Raw genomic sequence first — 20,757 nt, 5'->3', positions numbered from 1 at the left:
TCACAAAATCTCTCCTCCCGTCGAGGTATTTCTTCTTTGACCTTGCACCTTTAATTTCTTCCATTACTATTATTATTATTTCCTATTAACTTGTAAGTTTTATTTGTTTAATTGGTTATTTTCATCTATCAAAGAGTCCATGCTTGGAAGGCTAAATTGTTATTTCTAACAATTCCTTTTTATTTTAACTTTGTGTCTTATGTTATTTGTTTTTTTCCTTATCTTCTTTTAATTTAACAAATTCCAAAAGAATAAATAAATAAAGAAACTAATAACAAATAAATAAAGAAAATAATAATTATATATATATATATATATATAAGTAAGTGAATAAAAAATATATAATACAAGAAGTTTAAACTGTTGTAAGACTCCTAGAAAACACACTTAGAACCTGGCGAGTTCTTTCCCTCACATAGGGGTTTGGCACGAACACCCCATCATAATTCAATCTGAATAAGTTGCTTTAAAGTTAAAAGTAATAATTTCAAATTCATGTCTATGACATGTTCTACACAAAACCTCTAATTCAATTCTACATTTGGTAAGAAATACTGGACTTCGTAGAATCTGAAATGACTCATTTCACAATGAAATCAAATCTTTATGAATGACTCATTAGCTACAAAGCTTAAGTCTAAAAAGAACTTCACTTCATCCATTCAAACTTCAAATCATATTCTTATAAATGACCCATTTGGCATAAAACATAAGACTTATTTGAACAAAAATAACATGTTTGGTCCACTTACAATAAAGCTTCTTAAATCATGACCCATTTGCTATAAAATGCAAAGTATGAAGTAAAATTAAATGATTTATTTGGCTCTCAAATCAAGTTTATATCAATGATCCATCCCGCAAATAACAACTAAAATTGTCAAGTACCAATGGATTCATTCAATCATGAAATGAAATCTTCTTCAATGATCCATTTTGCAAAAAGCACATAATTTAATGGAATTGATAATATGCTTTTCAAACAAAATGCTAATGAATGACCTATTTGGCAAAGAACACATCACTAAAGCAGGTTATAAATGCATCATTTTACTTTCAAATAAATTCATCAATAATGTCATATTTGGTAACCTTGGTTGTGGGACTCAAAGGATCAAAATGAAATATTTGGTCCATTCAATTCATATCTAATTCATTGAAAGATGTACAAGGACCGTAAATCATGGTTAATCATCCAAACTAATAAACCAGCTTCAATTGAAGTAGCACTACTATTATCTAAGAGTTTTGTGTATTCCAAAATTGTAATCCTTAATAGACCAAGTGTTGCCCTAAGCCATGATTGCTAAAGAATGATCTTTGAAGCAAATCAAAACTGCTAGCAATAAATGAAAATAGTATTATCTTTTTGAATGATAAGAAATGGAGTGTTTTAAATCATATTGAACCATGTCAAATGCCTTAATTTTAAATTTATCTTATTTCTACCCCTTCTTGAGTTGGTGTTGGATCTTTGGTCCTCAAGGATGAAATCTTTTTTTATTGTAGTCAAATAATAGTGGCGATTATTTTGTATTTTTTTCTTGATCTGTCACTTTTTCTAATCTCTTTGAGGTGATAGTATAGAATTTCTTATAGAATTTGTGATTCTCAAATCCCCTTCAATTCTCTTTCCGTTCCATCATACCCTAAGCTTGGTCCAAGTCATACCACACAAGATATTGATGATAAATCGTTTAAATAGTTTTTTTTGCAAAAATCTGATGTATGTTCATCACCTTAGGCATTTGGTGAGTTTGCCAAAATCTTATGTATGATACTTACTTTAGGCATTTGATGAATTTGCCAAATCACCAAATATAATTCTTCAACCCCTAAAAATCCAAAGTCCCAAGGTGGGCTTCTTGACCTATTGGGCAGGTACCCACAGTCTCAATTTAAGTCCTAAGGAGGTGTATTTTTTTTGCAAGATGGGAAAAAGGACATGCTTTGTGGGAGTACCATTTTTATGGGAATCGGACTTATAAATCAAAAGTTATGATCAAATATGTAGATCAAAAGTGATTTTTTTTTTGAAGCCGGGCAATGCCGGGTAGGGTACCAAAAAAACTTCATAAAAAATTAAAGATTTTGGTCTTTTCTATTTTTATTTTTAAAAACTAAACACGTAGTATAAAGCTTTGTTTTGACCGTTTGGATTTGTATTTTATAAAGTATTTGTTCACAATAAAACAAAATGTATTTTGGCAAAGTTTGGACCTTTGTTCCTTGCATGATTTTTTTGAAAATGCTAGACCCTTCCGTTACCTCTAAAAATTGGTGTGCATGGGACTAACATCATGATCACCATAATGGTATAAAATTTAGACCGTGTATAATGCAAAAACTTGACATGAAGCAATTTCAAAGTCTGTTGATCCCCTTAATGCAGAGAAGGAAAAAACTTTTTTCTTCACTTCAAACACTATTATCTTCCAATCCATTCAGTCAACTTTCATGAAAATTGGAGAGCTTGTTCTTTATGAAGTTTATATCAAGATCCCATGGTTGGAATACAAAATAAAGATGTTTTGGTTTGATTTACACACACTAGACTAGAATGGGCAGTTTTGGAGTGTTTTTAATGAAAAATATCCAAGGATTTTTAGGAATTAACTTAAGCTATGATCTTGTTTGACTTGGCTACCAAGTAAGAATAGATGTTTTGTTTCTCTTTGGCGCCCTAAATATATAAAGAACTTCTCATTCTTAAGAAGATTATAATCCATGGTTGAATTTAATGCCAAATTTAGCAACCCAATAAAAAATCCAAACAATTGCTCTAATACCTTTTTATGCTTCCACAGAGCCATTATTCTTGTCATCTTTTGCCATTATTAATAACTTTCATTGCTGCATTCTTTTCTCAATTCTAAACTTTCAAATTCTACTTGGTATACTCTTTGGCAACTAAATGACTTCCTATTTTCATATTACCTTTGTTCTATTCTACAACAACCAAATTGAAAATGGTCTTCCTTGCCAATGGCCATGTCCACACCTACACCATGTCCACACCTACACCTAATGTATTTGAAGGTTTTCTCAATTTTTAGCAATGTCTGATGCCCAATTAAAACTTGGACATTACAATAAATGACTAATATTAAAATATCATATCGATCCCCTTCAAGAACTTGGACATCATAGTAAGTACATCATAGAAGACAAAAATTGTAGTATTGTTACATATAGATATTGACTTATACAAATTAGGTGACTGTGTACTATATCTTGTAATTTGTTCTATATGCTGAGGTTATAAATAATTATACTTTTTTTTGGATGTTTTCAATGGAATCAATGAATGAAAAATAGGTACTAAATATAATAATTCAATTGCACACCACTCATGGTTTCTTGCTCATAGCTCATGGCTCCTTGCCCATGTTCTTGCATTCTCCAATTTAGTATATGATTTAGAATTCGTATTTTTATATAAGATTATAAGTCTATTTAATGATAATTGAATATCATAGTATTAGCCTAGGTTTAGTTTGATATTAAGTGGTAGTCATCCTATCGAAGTCTAGCAGTGGTCTGTGCGATTGAACTATCATGTGTAAACAAAAGTGTAAAGCGATAGATCTTCACACAACTTTGGTGGCCATGTCACACATGATCTAGCTTAGGGCTCCTGCCAGAAAGTTGAAAGGTAGGATACACCATGTCCTTTCTCTATTCATTCTCATCCTCTTCTGCACGATTCCATTGTTGATTTTACCATGGAACAATCCTAGCTAAGAGGTAGGCAACCTTGGGACCGCACCTTTTGATAACTAGGAACACCTGAGATCATCCAGCAAGTAGCACTTCAGCACAGCCAGAATAATAGGACCCACCGCCACGTACGACGTAGCTCCTCGAGGTATGATACCTCGCGATTGTTTTTCTTTATTCACTTGAAATAGAGTCACCGCAATGACCATGTTTTTTTTTTTTTTTTTTTTTTTTTTTTATGGTATCAGAGCGATAGAACATACCTGAGAGTGACTTCTCTCGTTTCTTTTTTCCTCCATTGTTGATAGTTGTTGGAGAGGTGTTAATCTCAGAGATAGTAGTCACCATTCGAGACTGAGAAATTGAATTGTATGCACAGTCGAGGTACATAGTCGAGATAGAATATCTTAAGGATTTTTTCTTGATTAATAGCAATGGCGTCAATAGACACCCATCTTTCAGAACAATACAAGCTTGTAGGTTCTTCTAACTATGTTAAGTGGAAATTCAAAGTTCAGACAATCCTAGAATGGGAAGACTTGTGGGAATTCGTGAACTCCGCTGACGAATCTTCGAGTAGTTCAAATACTGCAGAGCCACCAGATCCAAGAGACCCAAGTTTGGTTGGCAAACTCAAGAAATATGTCCTCTCCATAATCCGACTGTCTGTGCAAGAAAACGTTGTGCCGTTTATTGTCAACATATCTTGCCCAAGAGAAGGCTGGGGATACATGCAAAAGAAATTTGATATCAAAAACAACGCACGAAAACTAGCTATCCGAGCTAATTTCACCAAGTTGCGAATGGAAGAAGGATCAAGCGTAATAGAATTTCTAACTGAAGTTCAGATACTTATCAATTCACTTAATGATATTGGAGAATTGCCATGCGACACAATGGTAGTGGAAGAAGTGCTTAACGTGCTACCACCAAGCTTTGACAGTATCGTAACAAACATCTCGGGCTCCCACTAAATGCTAACCTTTGAAGACCTCGCCGGCCGCCTCGAATTGTGGGAAACAAGAACCAAGAATAAGACCAAACACACAGATGAAGACGCATTAGAATTGCAACTTCAAAGAATGTTCTAGAAATGCAGGTTCCAATATAACACCTACACGAACATTGGGCAAGAGATTGAAGCACTTGTCACCGAACAAATCAAGAAAGCCCGCCTCTAGCATCTTCAAATGGGACATCTGAGCTATAAGAGCCTACACCGCATGTCACATAATAACTCTGCAGAAGGACTACCGAGACTACCATTGATAGCTGCCGTCTACAAAAGTTGTCAAAACGAAAGACAAGCACAAAGATCCTTTCCCAAGAAGAGTCTCTCCAGAGCGAAGCATATACTCGAAACCATCCAATTTGGCCTTTGCGGTCTGATCACCCTAGGGTCAATCGGAAAGGCTCGTTACTTCATGACCCTAACAGATGACTTCTCATGAAAATCTTGGATTTACTTCCTCAAGAATAAATCGGACGCTTCCTCCAAATTCAAGGAATTCAAAGCAATTCTCGAATAACAAGTAGGAGAAAAAGTAAAAATGCTGAGAATGAATAGGGGAGGGGAATACATCTCTGAGCAGTTCAACGATTTTCGCTCAAAGAATGGTATTGCAAGACAACTCACACCTATGCACGCCTCCGAATAGAATGGAATCTGTGAACAAAAGAATCGCGCAATACTCGGCACAGCCAAAATCGTGTCACAACAAGCAAAGCTACCTACAAACCTTTGGGCAGAAATCGTGAACACTGCAAATTTCCTCATTAACAACTCCCTCACTAACTCGAATGTTGGGCTCACACCAGAACAATTCTTTTCAAACATTTTTAACTCTTTTCAAACATTTTTAATTCTGGTGGTTGCAAACCATTGATTAATATAGATAAGATAAATACCTCTGACATTTGGTGATTCAGCCACTTATTGAGTATATCAGCCACCTGACCATAATACGATTCCACCGCCTCCCCTAGGATCATTTTGCTGTTCATTAACCTCTCTCGAAGACGATCTTCAAAACCTATTGGCCAAAAATGGATTATGAATGTATTCTTCAATGCTTCCCAATTTAGAAATTGATCCACTAGTTGGCGGTTGTACCATTTAAATGCCATGTCTTTTAAGATTGCTGGCAACCATCGTAACCAAATATCTTTGGTTCTTCCATTATTGGCTACACATGCTGTCAGAAACTGAGACAAATGTTGATCGAGATCCACATCTGGAAAGCCCCTAAAAGTAGATAATGGAGCCATGCTCGTTGTGCGATCGCTCACGTCATCTATTTGTACTGCTATTGGAACTAGTAGACCACCCGTCGCTATTGAAGATGACAATGTGCCACTTAATCTCTTAATAAAATTACCATTGCCTTCTCCAATTATCTTTTTTAGATTTTCTAACCTCCTCAATTTACTATTATTATCCATAAATAAATTTATTTGTTGAATTGGAGGTGAAAACGATGGATTTTGAAATACACTGAAATTGGCCCTTATTGGGAAGTAATTTATGCCATTCTACGGAACCTATTTTTACAAAATCGATGGTTTCCGCTATTGAAAAGGTATCCAATGGAGTATCCAATTCTTTTGTATTTCTTCCACTTGCAGTTAACGAATTCAAGAGATATGCTGGATTATTGACAAAATTTCTTGGGAGTGCTCTTGGCAATTTTTTTAACAGTATATATATCTCAAATATTAGAGATCGATCAGCTTCTGGGTATGCTCGGATATGCCCACAGGCATGCAACCATGGCTTAATCCAACTTTGTCAATGCTTCTTTTTTAACTTGCGTTCTTGCTTGTTTTGTAATGATTCTCTTACTTGCGCTCTCTCTTGTCTTTCTTTCGGCTCGCGTATTTTCTTTACTGCAATATTTTTATTTTTAATAACCATAATCTTTCATTATATATTACTTAATTTGCTTCCTATTTTCCATCTACTCATTCGATAGTTAATTCCTAACACTCAATGCTATTGTCAATCTCCGACAGCGGTGCCAAAATGTGATTGTCGTTTTACTTATACTACAAATTCCTTTCAGAATAAATCCATATAGGGAAATTCGAACACAGGGAAAGACTAAGCGCATGAGTTTCACTTGTTAGGATCACACAGTTAACTGTATTCCGAACCACTAAAACACTAAGAAATACTACAATGCTTCTTTCCAAGAATAGTACTCCTTCATCAACTGATAACAACAGTGTGCAACCCTACATTCTTAAAAGACTGCTCAAAACTCATGAATTCCATCCAACACCAAGAATATCAGACTTCACTCCAACCAATTTGAATTCACAGAATTCTTGTAATCACAGACTTTCTCTGTCGAAACACACACATAGAATTCTCAATAAACAACTATCATAATCTTCCATTGATAATCAATCTTCCAATAACTTTCTCATATAATTCAATCACTCAGTACTCCAATTATATAGTCAATAACTCATAAATCAATCTCTGATTTATTCCATAGACTCACTTCTCAATATTCAAAAACTATCTATTACTCTTTAATAACAAAGAAAACAAAAAAAAAAACAAAGAGGTAGCACCAAGCTTAACCCTGGCTCATGACTATCCTAGTCTGGCATCCCAACAAACTTCTACAACCCCTATATAATTGCTACTGATTTCTAGATTCTAATCGTAATCCTATAATAACCGCTTTTAATAATTGAATCAACATCCGTCCTCCTTAATTGACTATTCTATAGACTATTAATCTATTTTATCAATATCTTACAAAAACAAACTAATATCTATTCTACAACTATTTATAAAAAAAACATAAATGTTAGTAGTTAGAAGAAGAATGAAAAAGAATCTCATGTCATTTTAGTTATTGATATAAAAAAATAGGATTTATAATGGATTTAAATTGACTTATATTATTATCAAAAAAATTTAAGGTAGGAGAATGTAGCCTTAAATTCATATTAGTATTATAGAAATATTATAGATTTTTTTAGAATTCATTTAAAATTTATTTAGAATTTTTAAGGAAATTTTAGAGCAATTTTCATGATCTCGATAAAAATGAGTTTTACTACTTTGGAAGCCTTTATGAAGAAATGGAGCAAGAATTGAAGGCCACAATAGGTTTTTATGCTAATTGGATTTTTTTGAATACCATGGTGAGGTCAAAATTGCAAAAATGTTGGTCCTTCTAGTAGAAAATAGGAGGACCAGCAGCTATTATAGTCCTTGTAGGAAGGGGAGTGCACAAGTTCCATATAGATTGTAGCACCTTAAAGGTGGTAGATAAGACTAAGGCTTTGTGGTCCCTCGTAGATACCCTTATACACTATATGTGAGCCTTGGTGAGGCTCGAACCCTAGATCTATAAGCAAGTTATCTTTGAAGTAAAATATTTTTACTTCACTTTTTAATTATTTACTTCATATCTTTAAAAATTCATAACTTATTCATAGTAATTCGGATTTACATAATTCTTATGTGATTGAAAAGATAATAAAATTAAATATTTAGAAATATAATTTTTAATTTTTATTTATACTTTTTATTGAATAAAAATACAATGAATAGATTGTGACTTAATTTTGGATGTTGTAATTGATTCATGTCATTTATTTCAATTGCTTTGTGGTTATTCTTCTTTTGTTCTTGTTGTTTGTTTACCTCACTTCACACCACCAATTACAAGAAATTCTTAATTGAGGCCATCTTGTAACTTGGATTGAAGAGTGAAAATTTACACTCACAATTTGGTGCGTCTGCCGGAAGATGGTACTTCTAATGGATGTATGTTGGATGTGAAGTTGCTTGTTGTAATTGATTGTGCTTGATTTTGTTGAGTGAGCAATTCAAGTAGCTCTTCATCATTGGTAAGTGCTCTACATCTCTTCCTTATTAGTGGAAAGAAATCATTACTATTTCTTACTTTATAAGATAATAATTTTTTTTATTGTTGAGTTGATTGTTGATTTACTCTTGGATTTTCGTCAATCTGTTTTTACTTATTGTGTGTTTCAACTTCAAACTTTTTAAGGTTGTGTATCTTGATTTTAGCTTTTTATAAAGCTATTGTATGTTCAAATTGGAATTGATACGAATTTATAGTGAGTTTTAGACTTGAAAGGAGTTCACTGCCTTGGCAGTTTCATGTACTTCATGTTTAGAAAGGCATCTCTTAGTGCCTGGTGACAATTTAATATTGGAAAATTCTAAATACGAGAACCTTGGAGTTGATATTTTAGTGGTATAAAATTTGATGCTATTGAATCAAAATTAAAATTGTGGCGATTTTTGGAGTGGAAAGAAGTTGCTGCCTTAAGTGGAATATAATTGAAGTTAGTGATTTCTTTCTTTTCACTCATTAACATTATTGATTTTATGTTATACTTAAATTAAAAATAAAAAATAAAAAATAATAAAAATAAAAATTAAAATAAATAAAACTAAAAATTAAAAAATTAAAATCAATTAAAAGTAAAAATAATAATATTAAAATAAATTTATTATTTTAATAATAAAAAAAATCTGTCAATATTTAATTTTACTTTTAACTTTTAATTTCACATTTATTTTTAATTAATATTATTTTTTTTGATTCTTAATTTTTTCTTAATTTTTTACTTTTAATTTGCTTTTAATTTTAATTTTAATTTTTATATTTACTTCTTTTATATATTATTGAATTTTATTTTGACTTTTATTTATCTTTTTATGTTTTCTTCCTTTTTTTAATTCTTAATTTTACTTTTATTTACTATTATTATTATTTATTATTTATTATTTATTTTTACATGCATGATAGTTTTATGCATTGAAGTAAGTTAATATATTTTTCATTTATTCATTTATTTATTTCTTTGCAACAGTATTATTTCTAATCCTAAGTAGAATTTGAGTAGTTAAATGTTAGTATTAGAATTGTTTGGTTGTTCTCTTTAGGTGGTTGTCACTTGCAAGCATAAAAGGTGGAGCTTGTCTTCAAGGTTTCATCACTCATCCTCGTAATTTTTCTGGTTAAGGACCTTTTTCTAGTGGTAGGGAGATTTAATCACTCCTTCTACCTCTCGTATCCCTTCTATTCACAAAAAGTAGTGTAGAAGGAATTCAACAAGAACCTTAAGAAAATTCTTCATCAACAAAGAAAAAAAGAGATAGGTAGAAAAGTTAGCTAGAAGGAATTTGGAAAAAATAAGAAAAAAAGAAAAAAAGAAGAAAAGAGAAGACCAACAAATTCAAATCATAATCTAAGGTGAGTATCTTTTCAACAAACTTCATTGAATTTAAATTTGTTTTACTTACATAGATTGTGTTGAGGTGAAGGAGTACAAGAAGAAAGAAAGAAAACATTAATAGCTTGCAACCAAGTAAGTCTTTGAACCTTATCAATTATTCTTTTTTTAAAATTTTAAAAAATTACTTGAATACAAAGAGCGGGAGCTAGATATTGGAGGATAGAATCTAGGATGAAGAGGGGAGAAAGATAATTCTCTAATCTCTCTTATAGATGTGGATGGAAGAAGATAGATAGAATCTTTAATCTATTATTTTTAAGCCTTAAATCCTTATTTATAACGTTTAGTTCAAGATTGACTAGGAAAGGAGTTTTGTATTTTGGAATTTTGTTAATACGTACCAGGTTGGCTGGAGATGCAATTAGGTGAGTTCTTCTTCAATGTGGTGTGATTTTTTTACAAAGAATTATTTTTGTAATATAACCTTTATTATTAATTATTACAATATGTAATTCTTTAACTATTTTATTGTAAAAAAGTAAGAAAAAAAGAGAGCTTGGGCTCCTTGTCATCCCAGTACAAAATTCTTTTTCACAACTTTGATTGCTTAGGATCACTCCTATACAATAGTAGATTTGTAAAGCAATTAAAGTTAGAAATAGTCTTGTTTGGAGTGATACTTAAGCAAGCATTCCTTCTTTAGTTGTTTCTATTTTATTTTCCTTTCCTATCAAAAGGTACTTAAGTCGATTATAGGTGGAAGAATCAAACATTTAAATTGTTGAGAAATTCGGTGGATTAAAAATTACACTAAGTTGAAAAGTATATCTATAGTTGTATAGATGCATCATTCTACTAGATCTAAGTAACCCAACCTATCTTCACCTATAGAAAACCTTGGATCTGTTGGTCAGAAAAACAAATCAAAGCTCAAACAAGTAGAGATTCAACAGCTGAACATGCAATCCTCACATTCAACATTAGAAGATATTTTTGTTTCAAATCTAATTGAATCAAGTCTAGACAAAGAAGTAAAAGAGAAAGGATTGAATCCTAACTCTCTTAACTTAGTTGTATAAGTAAATCAAGAGAGAGAAGGATCAACACCTCCTTCTCTTCCAATGGAACATGAAGGAAAATCTACACTGACCCCTATATCCATCAATCCCTTAGTTCAACCAAGTGGCTTGCCAATAGTAATCCCTAAAGATTTACAAGCAGCTCCTATGTCTTACAATCTCCTTGTATTTAAAGGGACTAGAAATGATGATCCATCGACATACATAGAGAGATTCATAGAACTTTTTACGATGTGTTAAATAACCAATCTGGATTATTATCTTATATGGTTTTCAAGTATCCTAAAGAATGGAGCTTATGAATGGTATAGAAGCCACCCTCCTCAAATCTTTAAGAATTAGAATATACCCATGAGAGCATTTTCAGAAAAATTTAGGCCAAAGTAGGACAAAGTAATGCCCTCATAGCCCTTTCTTTTTTGAGATAAGAAAAGGAGGAAGAAATCATTGAATATATTCGGCGATTTGAATTTGTAATAACTAGATTTGTGGAAACTCTTCTCACGGATCATACCTTCATCCATTTCTTTATTCAAGGATTTAATAGTGAAGGAACAATTTTAGAGATCCTCAAAGGAAGATCAGATAATTTAGAGGAGGCTAAAAAAATATATCGGATAATAGAAGACATTAACAAGCAACAAGGACCAAAATCATAGACTTTGGAAAATTAGAATAGCAAGTTAATTAGTTTTCATAATTTAGAAATTATAGTTATTGCTATAAGAATTGATTGAGAGCCTATGAATTTACTTACAATCATCTCATATGATATAGAGTGAATTAAAATCATAAGCTTCTAAAAAGGATTCTAGTGAAAATTAGCAAAGGCAATTTGATGTTTTTCTTCTAATTCAACAAATTCAAGCAACAAGATGGCTTTTCTAATTAATGGAAGCCTTTCAAATGCAATGGTGGTATTGGATTTGCCTCATGGAGTGAAGAAAATAAGATCAGCACCTCTCCACCGAATTACAAGTGGAGCCATGAAGATGTCATTTTTGAAGGAATTTTCAATAATTGCCAAAATTCTTGGAAGTAAAAAGTTCATAAAAATTGCATATGAATGTAGATTGAGATAGATGAGTAGTCAATCTTAGCATAAAAAGGTGTTTTAAACACAATGGTGAAGTTAGATTTACAAATTTTTTTTTTTTTTGACCACTTACAAGAGCCATCAATCTTAGTGACGGAATTAGCTCTTGGATGACTGAAGGCCATAGAATTACATTAGGAATCTTAGAGATCAAGGGTGGAGATGTGGCCGCCCTCCCACAAGCCACCACTCAATAGTATAAGAGTAGCTTGGTTTCCAATCCCTCTCTCTCTCTTTTTTGATGAAGGGCGAAGCCATACCAAATCTTGGCCTGAAACCCTAATTCCAATTTCATTTTAGATCCTAATGCTCAAGTTGCACCTTGTGAATGTGTGATCATTGATTTTTTGTTGTGGATGGTGATTATTGTGGTTTAGAAGGCACTGCCTTAGAATTAGTGGTTTCCAAATACTTCCTAGTTAAGTGGGTTTGAAGGGCCTCGGATTTTTCCCAATCAGTCTTTGGTCCTTTTAATTTTTGTAGTGAATCGTTTTGAGCACATACCTCTTACTATCAGCTTTCCAACGAGCTTAGGCTTGCTCAATTTGGAGTTAAAAATTTTGTTTTGTGAATTTTTCAGTGCGAAGGGGTCGGCTGCCTTGGTAGTTTGGGTCACCAGTCTTTGAAAAGATATTTCTCAGTGTTGTTTACTTAAAACATTCTGAAATTTTAAATATAAGAGTACATATAAGTTTAGCTTCCAATGGCACAAGTTTGATTATGTTTGAAGCAGATCCAAATTTTTGGTGCATTTTGGAGTGAAGGGTGGTAAGCTGCCATGGCGGTCTTGGTTATTCAACTTTGAAGGAGCATTGCGCATGCATCAGGTATTGGATTGCCACACAGTTTCTTGAAGCAAGAGCGTCTTCAAGTTAGGTTTCCAACCAAGCAAAAGTAATTAGAATTGAAGCTGATACAAATGGTTGGCGAATTTTGGAGTAGAAGGGAGTTGCTGCCCTAAATTCTTAGTCTTTATCAAGGTGCCTTCTCTTCATCCCTCTTAGTTTTTATTTTCTCTTTAATTTTTACAAAAACTAGTAACTTCCATATGTAAACTTTGAACTTTAAATTTTACTTATTACTTTAAATTTTATTTTTTTAATTTTTACTTTTTACTTTTTACTATAATTGGTAATTTTATTTTTTATTTTCAATTTGTTAAAACTTAAACTTAAGATTTTATTTTTACTATGGATTAATAATAATAACTTAATTAATTACTCTTACCACCAATTATTTAAGAAGTAATAATTTAAATATTTTAAAAATAAAAATAATAAATAATAAAATAAAAAATAAAGAAAATAAAGAAAATAATAAAAAACCTAATAAAAAAAGAAAAAAAAGAAAAAAAATTATTTAAAACTAATTTATATAATTAGAATTAAAAGAAGGAATTATTTTGCATGAAGTTTAATGAATGAATTATCATTGTGAATGTCAATAATGATTGGAAGATTTGATTAATAACTTGGTGTTTTAACAATAACAACTAATGATTGGATTACAATTTGAATAATGGTCTTATTTTTGAATTCACCTAGTGAAGTCATTTTTTATGAATTAAAAAAAAACTTTCAATTGGTGGAGGTTTATTTGAACTCACAGAGTCAAAATCCAAACTAAGCTCCAATTTCTAATTCCAACCTCGAGAAAATTCTATCTAAGGATTTAAGAACCAACAACAACAACAATATAAGGTGCACCACCTTTGCAAGAAAGGACATCAACCATGTAGTTGTTGGATAGAAAATAAGATAGCATGTAGAAATTTTGGGAGGAACCATCCTATAAACATGTGTAGGCAACCTGACAAGGTAATTCTTTTAAAGTTTTCATAAGAAAATTATCAACAGTAAGCCTAAGATCAATTGAAGGAGGCAAGAAATCCAAATGTAGACAATACCTTATGACATTTTAACTTTTTTATGATTATAATAATAATTGTCAAATCCAACATCTTCCCTCAGGTCTAAATACATAGAGAGGATTTATTTCATTAAACGTAGATCAACCTCAATATGGCCAACAAAATGAGAGAAAAATTCTCAAAATGTAAGGTATTTAGAAATACCAACTGAAGAACAAGGTTCTCAAATTCTTAAAGATCAACCATTGTCTTCTCACACACATTACATCTCTCATGAAGAAGTATCTAATAAGTATAAATGGCTTCAAGGAATAATTCTTAGTAAAAATAATTCAGAAGATTTTCTTCACTTCTCAGATTTGAATGAAGCTAAAAAAGAGGGAATAGCTAATATTAAAGATTTTAAGGAATTACCTCAAGTCTTTGAACCTAAGCCAAGGAAATTTCTTCTAAGAAAGAGTGAGAAGACCATAGAGTTTCCGACTTTGAATTTAATTCTCTAATTCAACCTAAAAGTGAAAATCAAGTTGAATCATATGATTTATGGAAGGATTTGAAAAAAACCAAGGCAGACATAACAATTGCTCAATTATTGGAGGTTTCTGTAGTAATAAAAAAAAGCTTTAAAATAGGCCTTTCCATTGAAAAGACACCAAAGTTTTTTTAAAAAAATCCAAGCCAATGTTAAAACTATTTAAAAGACTCAAAGAGTGAAGGCAATTGAGTTAGAAGTATCTATAGTGAATAAAATCATACCTTACACTATTGTTGATGGAGGTAGTGGTTTAAACATTATACCACTAAGAACTATAGAAAAATTAGGACTTAGTATTACTAGACCTTCTCCATTTGTAATCAATATGGTTAATTAAAGCTAAGATATACCTCTTGGACAAATAAGTGGTTGTAAGATGATGACGGGAGATGAAGAATATTCTCTAATATTTCATGTGATTCACATGCATCCTAGCAAAAATTCATATCTATTGCTTTTGGAAAGACCTTGATTAATAGCAACTAATGCAAAAATTGATTGGGGAGATGAGAAGCTGTATATCATCCATGGGTTATCAAAAAACTTGACTAAAATCCTTATTCAATTCTAAGGATTTTTTTTAGCCAAAATTTTATCTCACTCTTTAGAAGATGAGATTTTAAATCTTCAACCAGAAAAAGGATTTAAAAAAAAAAGTTAGGTTTGTTGATTTAGTAGCAAAAGAGGTGGTTCATTTAAGTATGGTTCAACCAACTCTACTAGGATATATGGGCCCTGAATTATATGATTTGAAAGATGATAGAGAATTCACACAATGGTTGAAGGATCACCTAAGTTTAGGTGTGGACAAAGTTGTGAATATAAATTTTATAGAAAATTTTGTTACTTACTAACATGATGATTTAGAAGGAGATTTAATAATCCTAACTGATGATATAAAAATTGAAGATGTCTTTGGGGATGAATTTTGATAGTACTCAAGTTCACGAGTTGGATGACTTAATAGAAGAAGGCAAACTTACTCCATCTTTATAATTTAAATAAACTTCTAGTGGTCTTATAACTAAAAATGATATAGTTATCTATCCACAAATCTCAAATGATTGGTACAAAGGTCCTACAGAACAAGTTCATGTGTACAACCTTGATTACAAATTAATGGATGTGTCTTTAGAGGATAAGGATCCAAAATTCATTAAAGTAGGAATTCAATTGATAGAGAATGAATTGACAAGTTACATGTCATTAATTATGGCATATAGAGATGTATTTGCATGGTCTTATAAAGATCTTAAAGGCATACCCTTAGAAGTAGCTAAACATAGAATTATAATCTATAAATACTATTAAATTCCAAAACTTTACTTATACCATGAATTAGAATCACAAAGTCCTTTTCAATCAATTTTAATATGGATTGAAAGATAATGTCAAAGATTTATTCTTGATGATATTGAGAGTAGATTCATTAAAGCAATTTATTGCTTAAGCTATTGCATGCAACAATCAGTTTTTTAAAAGATACAAAGAAAAAAGTTTTGATTGGAGAAGTACAAGTGAAGTCATGGCAACACCTTCAAATCAAGTCAAGTCAAGTCAAGTCAAGTTTTTTGAAGCTTATTTATCCAAGCTAAAGCCTATTTAAATGACACAATATGTTTTAAACCTCTTATTTAGCAAGAAAAGACTCAACATTGTAAAGAAGGTTTATACCTATATTATAGAAAATCCAAGTATATTGTTCAATATTATCCAAAGAAGCAAGTAATCACAAAATAGAAAACATGGTTGCTAAAGAAGACAATGTATTGAAAAATAAGTTTCTTCAACTACAACAAGGATTACACAATTAAAATCTTATACAATATCTAATAAAGGTCATATTTTTTTTTCAAATCCTTCACCTTGTTTTACAATAGGAGTTTGTATAGGACCAAAAAATCACAAAATCTTTGCTTTATTAGATTTAAGAACCTCAACATATTTTACTGGCAAAGATTTTGTCAAAAAATAAGAAATATCTTTACTCAAGAAAATCAAATTTGTGCATGTAGAAGTCATAGATGGTCATTTGTTGTCCTTTGGAGATATTATCCATAAAAAAAATTCTTTTATATGTAGCAACTAAAGATCATAATAATTTAGTAATATTTAATATCATTAAATCTCCTTCTATTTTAATTATTTTAAAATTAATGTGATTAAAAAAGTATAACCTTCAAATAGATTAGATTTCTTATAAGATAGATTTTTCTTATAATTTAGTCCAAGATTTTGGTAGTCAAGTAAAAATTCATAAGTCCAACATAACTAAATCCTTAAGAATAGGTGTAAGAAATTTCATGCATGTTGCAAAAAAATGATCAACTTTTACTATATATGCTATATTTGTCATAAATATATAATTGAAGAAGAGTCAAGAAGGTTCTAAGAGATTCTAGAAGGTTCCAAAAATATTCTTATAGATCCTAAAAGGTTCCAAAAGATTCTAAAAGATTCTAATAGACTCTAAAAAGGTTCCAAAAGGTTCCAGTAGATTCTAAGAATATTCTAAAAAGTCATAGGAAATCCTAGAAGGTTCTAAGAGGCTTTAGATGATTTAAGAAGTTTTTGAAGAAGGATCTTAAGATTGCTTTATTCCAAAGCCTTATAGAAACTTCTCAAGAAGCTTCATAGGACCTAATATATATTAGGATTGAGGCTGAGGAGATCCTTAGTCTCGACAACTCACTTCTTCTGGTCTAATCAAGATCTTCTTGCCTTGTATGTAGTTATTATTTTAATTTCAAGCTAATTCTATTTTTTAATCTTGAATCTCTATCTTGTATATGGTTCCTAATAGTTTGTCAAGACTGCCATAAAATAATATTAGAAGCTTATTCTTTCTTAATAAAGAGTGGTTTATTCCTCTTCTTGGAAGTACTATAACATTCTAGAGGTTACAGATTATCCTCCCTTAGATTAATATTGTTTTTTTTAAATATTATTTTGATTTTTTTTTTTTTTTTTTTTTAATACCATAGATCAAGTTTTTTTTTTTCCTTTAAATGCATGTGTTTCTCTGATTTTCTATAGTAGAAGGTGGAAAAGTCAATATGATAGAGTCTAAAGGGATAGAATTAGATTTTATTATTAATGCTCTTGAAGCATTGAAGATCAGAACAGAGACTTTGTTGAAGGAGAATGAAGAGCTATATATGACTATACATAATGGTCAAAGAGCTGGAGTGCCTCAACCATGACATCAAATTACAACAAAGATTCCAAATTTTCAAACAACTAAATCTACTTCAAACATAGGAGGTGCATCCACTCAAGGCAATGATTTGACAACAATAACAACAAAAGAACTAAGGATTAGCCTTCTAAAAAAGTTTGATGGCACCCGCTCAAAATTTTAAGGCTTTATAAACTAAGTACAACTAATCACCTCACTTCAACATCAATGATATTCCATTGAAGCATCTTGTATTGGTTTGATTGAAATCGTGCTTTTAAGCCAAGCTTTATCTTGGTTCACTCCATTATTTAAAAAGAATTCTCCTATATTGCATAATTTTGAAGTATTTTTGAAAAAATTTGTGGAAGCATTTGGTGAACATAATAAGGTTCATTTTTCAATAACTAAATTTTGAAGCCTTTGTCAAGGAATGCATTCTCCATCAACGTATGTCTCACATTTTTAATAATTAACATGTGATACAAATTAGAAAGAAAATATGTTGATGAGTCAATTTCATTGGAGATTAAGAGATGATATCAAGGACCTATTTTTATCTATGCCAAATCTTCAAATACTCAATGAAGCCATTAGTCAAGCTATGAAGTGCAATAACCATTTATTTCAACAATGATAAGATAAATATTCTTCAATTACACTACATATATACACCAATTATTCTGCAGCTTCTTCACCGTCCAATTTTAATGAACATTTTAAAATAGAAGATATGCAAATTGATGCAATTTGCTTCAAACCTCTTTTTGAGTAAGAAAAAAAGTGTCAAAGAAAACTTGGCCTATACTTATATTGTAGAAAATCTGGCCACAAGGTTAATAATTGTTTAGAGAAATGTCAGCATACGTATCAAATGAAGAATGTGGCCACACCATCAAAAAAGCTTTGCAGGAAAACAAGGAAGTCTAAGTACAACATGAACTATGCAACTGGATTTTTTACTATCACAAACCAAAAAAAATCTTGTACTCTCTACCAACCCGTCACGTTGTTTTACTATATCTATACAGTAGGAGTCACAAAACTAAAGTATCATGCATTACTTGACTCATTAGCCTTTTCATGTTTTATTGACAAAGAATTTTTTAGATTATACAAAATCTATACAATCAAAAAATCTAAAGCCGTACATGTAGAAATAATAGATAGTCGACCTTTATTCTCTAGACACATTATTTGTTGTCGTATTATGTGTTGTCTTGCTCAGGAATGCATTGGACATTTAGTTGTAGAAGGTGAGATTGTGTTTCTCAAGTATCCAAGAATCCTAATAGGTTTTATCTATACGAGAAGAATATAATCTGAACTTCAATTAAAAATTACTAAAAATAATTTTTTTAATAGCCTTAATTATATATAAATCCGAATTACCTTGTTACTTTTATATTTAAGCAATTAAGATTTTTCTTGTAAGCTCCAATCCTAATCAGTGAGCTTTAATAAGTTGTAACATTCAATCCAACTCTCCACTTGATGTAAAATTTTGCATGCAATTTTCAATGTAAGTCTTCTATATGCTCAAGAATTTTTAGCCCAATTCAACCTACAAATTGTGAGAAAACCTCCAAAAATTGCACTGATGTCACTCGGCCACCAACTTGAAAAGTGAAGCAGAAATCCCAATAGTGATTTCTCTCTTTCAAACCGTTAAGTTTGACTCAAAATTAGTGTATAGCTTGATCTTCAAGTCCTTCAATACCACGCCAAATTTCACATTGATCCGATTAATAGATCTCTAGATATCACAAAAACCCTATCCAACCTCAAATTGCCAACTTTCGAAACCTTCTTGTACTAAAAACTAGATATCTCTAAACCACGCTATTAGATTATGACAAAAATTTTTTATACACTTAGAAAACCCAATAATCCAAATAGTGTCAAATTTTCAATTATAGATGTTACACTAATTGCACGAACTAGCCAAAATTGCTAGCCCTAATTATATTATATAAAATCCAAATCACCAATACAAACCTTAACTTTGAATAATAATTGCTAAGTCTTCAAAAAACTTCCAAAAATAATCCTTATGCCTCTGAAAAGAACTTCAAGCTAGTTCTTAAACTCTATCCTTCGATCTTCAAATGAAACCCTATTTTGCTCTAAGCCATCGTTTTAGTGGCCAGAGGTCTGATTTCGACCCTATCTCACAAATGATCACCCCTCGAGTATCAATCTAACCTATCCTAAGGATTTTTTTAGCCCAACCCTACTCTCAACTTAATCTTAGTATCAACTATATTAATTATTTAGCTCTTCTAACCTGATTTTATTAATTTATGGTCTTTCTAAGGAAATAGAAGAGTCTCTACAACCTAGAAGGTAAAATTACTAACTAACCTTCAACCTACTAACTATTAAGATAAGAAAATAATCTAAGAGGCTTTTGTAAAAGCCATGTTTAGATACCTCAAATTATAATTGAACTAAGATAATTAGATATTAATTAGAAATTTAGTTTTGATTATAATTTTACTATATAGTTGTATTACATCACGACATCGTGAAATGATTCCACTAATTAGAAATAACCTTTGACAACTATAGTAGCTAAGTAGTGTTTAACGTCATTAGAGCACCATCAAGTCTAATCATTTTAAGACTCTCATGGCTTAAAAAATACAATCCACGGATAGATTGGATATACCAAAAGTTAAAATTCCCTCTAGTAGATCTTAGAACCTTTAGATCTATAAAAAAAAGCTTCTAACACTTAAGAAGCCAAAACTAAAATAATATTTATTTATTAGAGATAGAACATTTGTAAATGTGACCAAATAAGGTACTACGTTTGATGTCTATGAAAAATCCACAATTGGTACCTGTGATTATAAAAACAATAATTCTAAAGGCGTATAAAGATTTTGCAGATATATTTGAAAAGATAAATGTGGACATCTTGTCAAAGCATCACTCTTGTGATTGTACAATTTATTTTTAAGAAAATACTCAACCACCATTTGGACCCATCTATAATTTATCCCAAAATGACCTTGTAACTTTAAAAGAGTGCATTGAGGA

The 20,757-nt window shown here is 31.1% G+C and overlaps 2 long non-coding RNA genes across 4 annotated transcripts; both read right to left on the bottom strand.

Moving 5' to 3' along the window:
• Positions 1 to 3,612: 3,612 nt before the first annotated feature.
• On the bottom strand, positions 3,613 to 4,110 carry LOC149988510 (uncharacterized). Its single transcript, XR_016504032.1, has 2 exons — positions 3,984 to 4,110; positions 3,613 to 3,789 (listed from the first exon to the last, which is right to left on the bottom strand). It is a non-coding gene; the product is annotated as an uncharacterized LOC149988510 (long non-coding RNA).
• On the bottom strand, positions 4,108 to 5,120 carry LOC149988509 (uncharacterized). 3 transcript variants are annotated; one of them, XR_016504035.1, is made up of 3 exons: positions 4,984 to 5,120; positions 4,641 to 4,724; positions 4,108 to 4,382 (listed from the first exon to the last, which is right to left on the bottom strand). It is a non-coding gene; the product is annotated as an uncharacterized LOC149988509 (long non-coding RNA). The 3 variants fall into 3 exon arrangements; XR_016504033.1 differs by having other exon boundaries at positions 4,108 to 4,386; positions 4,703 to 4,724; positions 4,984 to 5,014; XR_016504034.1 differs by having other exon boundaries at positions 4,272 to 4,386; positions 4,984 to 5,109.
• Between the last annotated feature and the right edge of the window lie 15,637 nt (positions 5,121 to 20,757).

Source organism: Physcomitrium patens, chromosome 7, assembly GCF_059467195.1.
Source record: "Physcomitrium patens ecotype Gransden chromosome 7, ASM5946719v1, whole genome shotgun sequence".
Classification (NCBI taxonomy): Eukaryota; Viridiplantae; Streptophyta; class Bryopsida; order Funariales; family Funariaceae; genus Physcomitrium; species Physcomitrium patens.
This window is presented reverse-complemented; position numbering and strand designations above follow the sequence as displayed.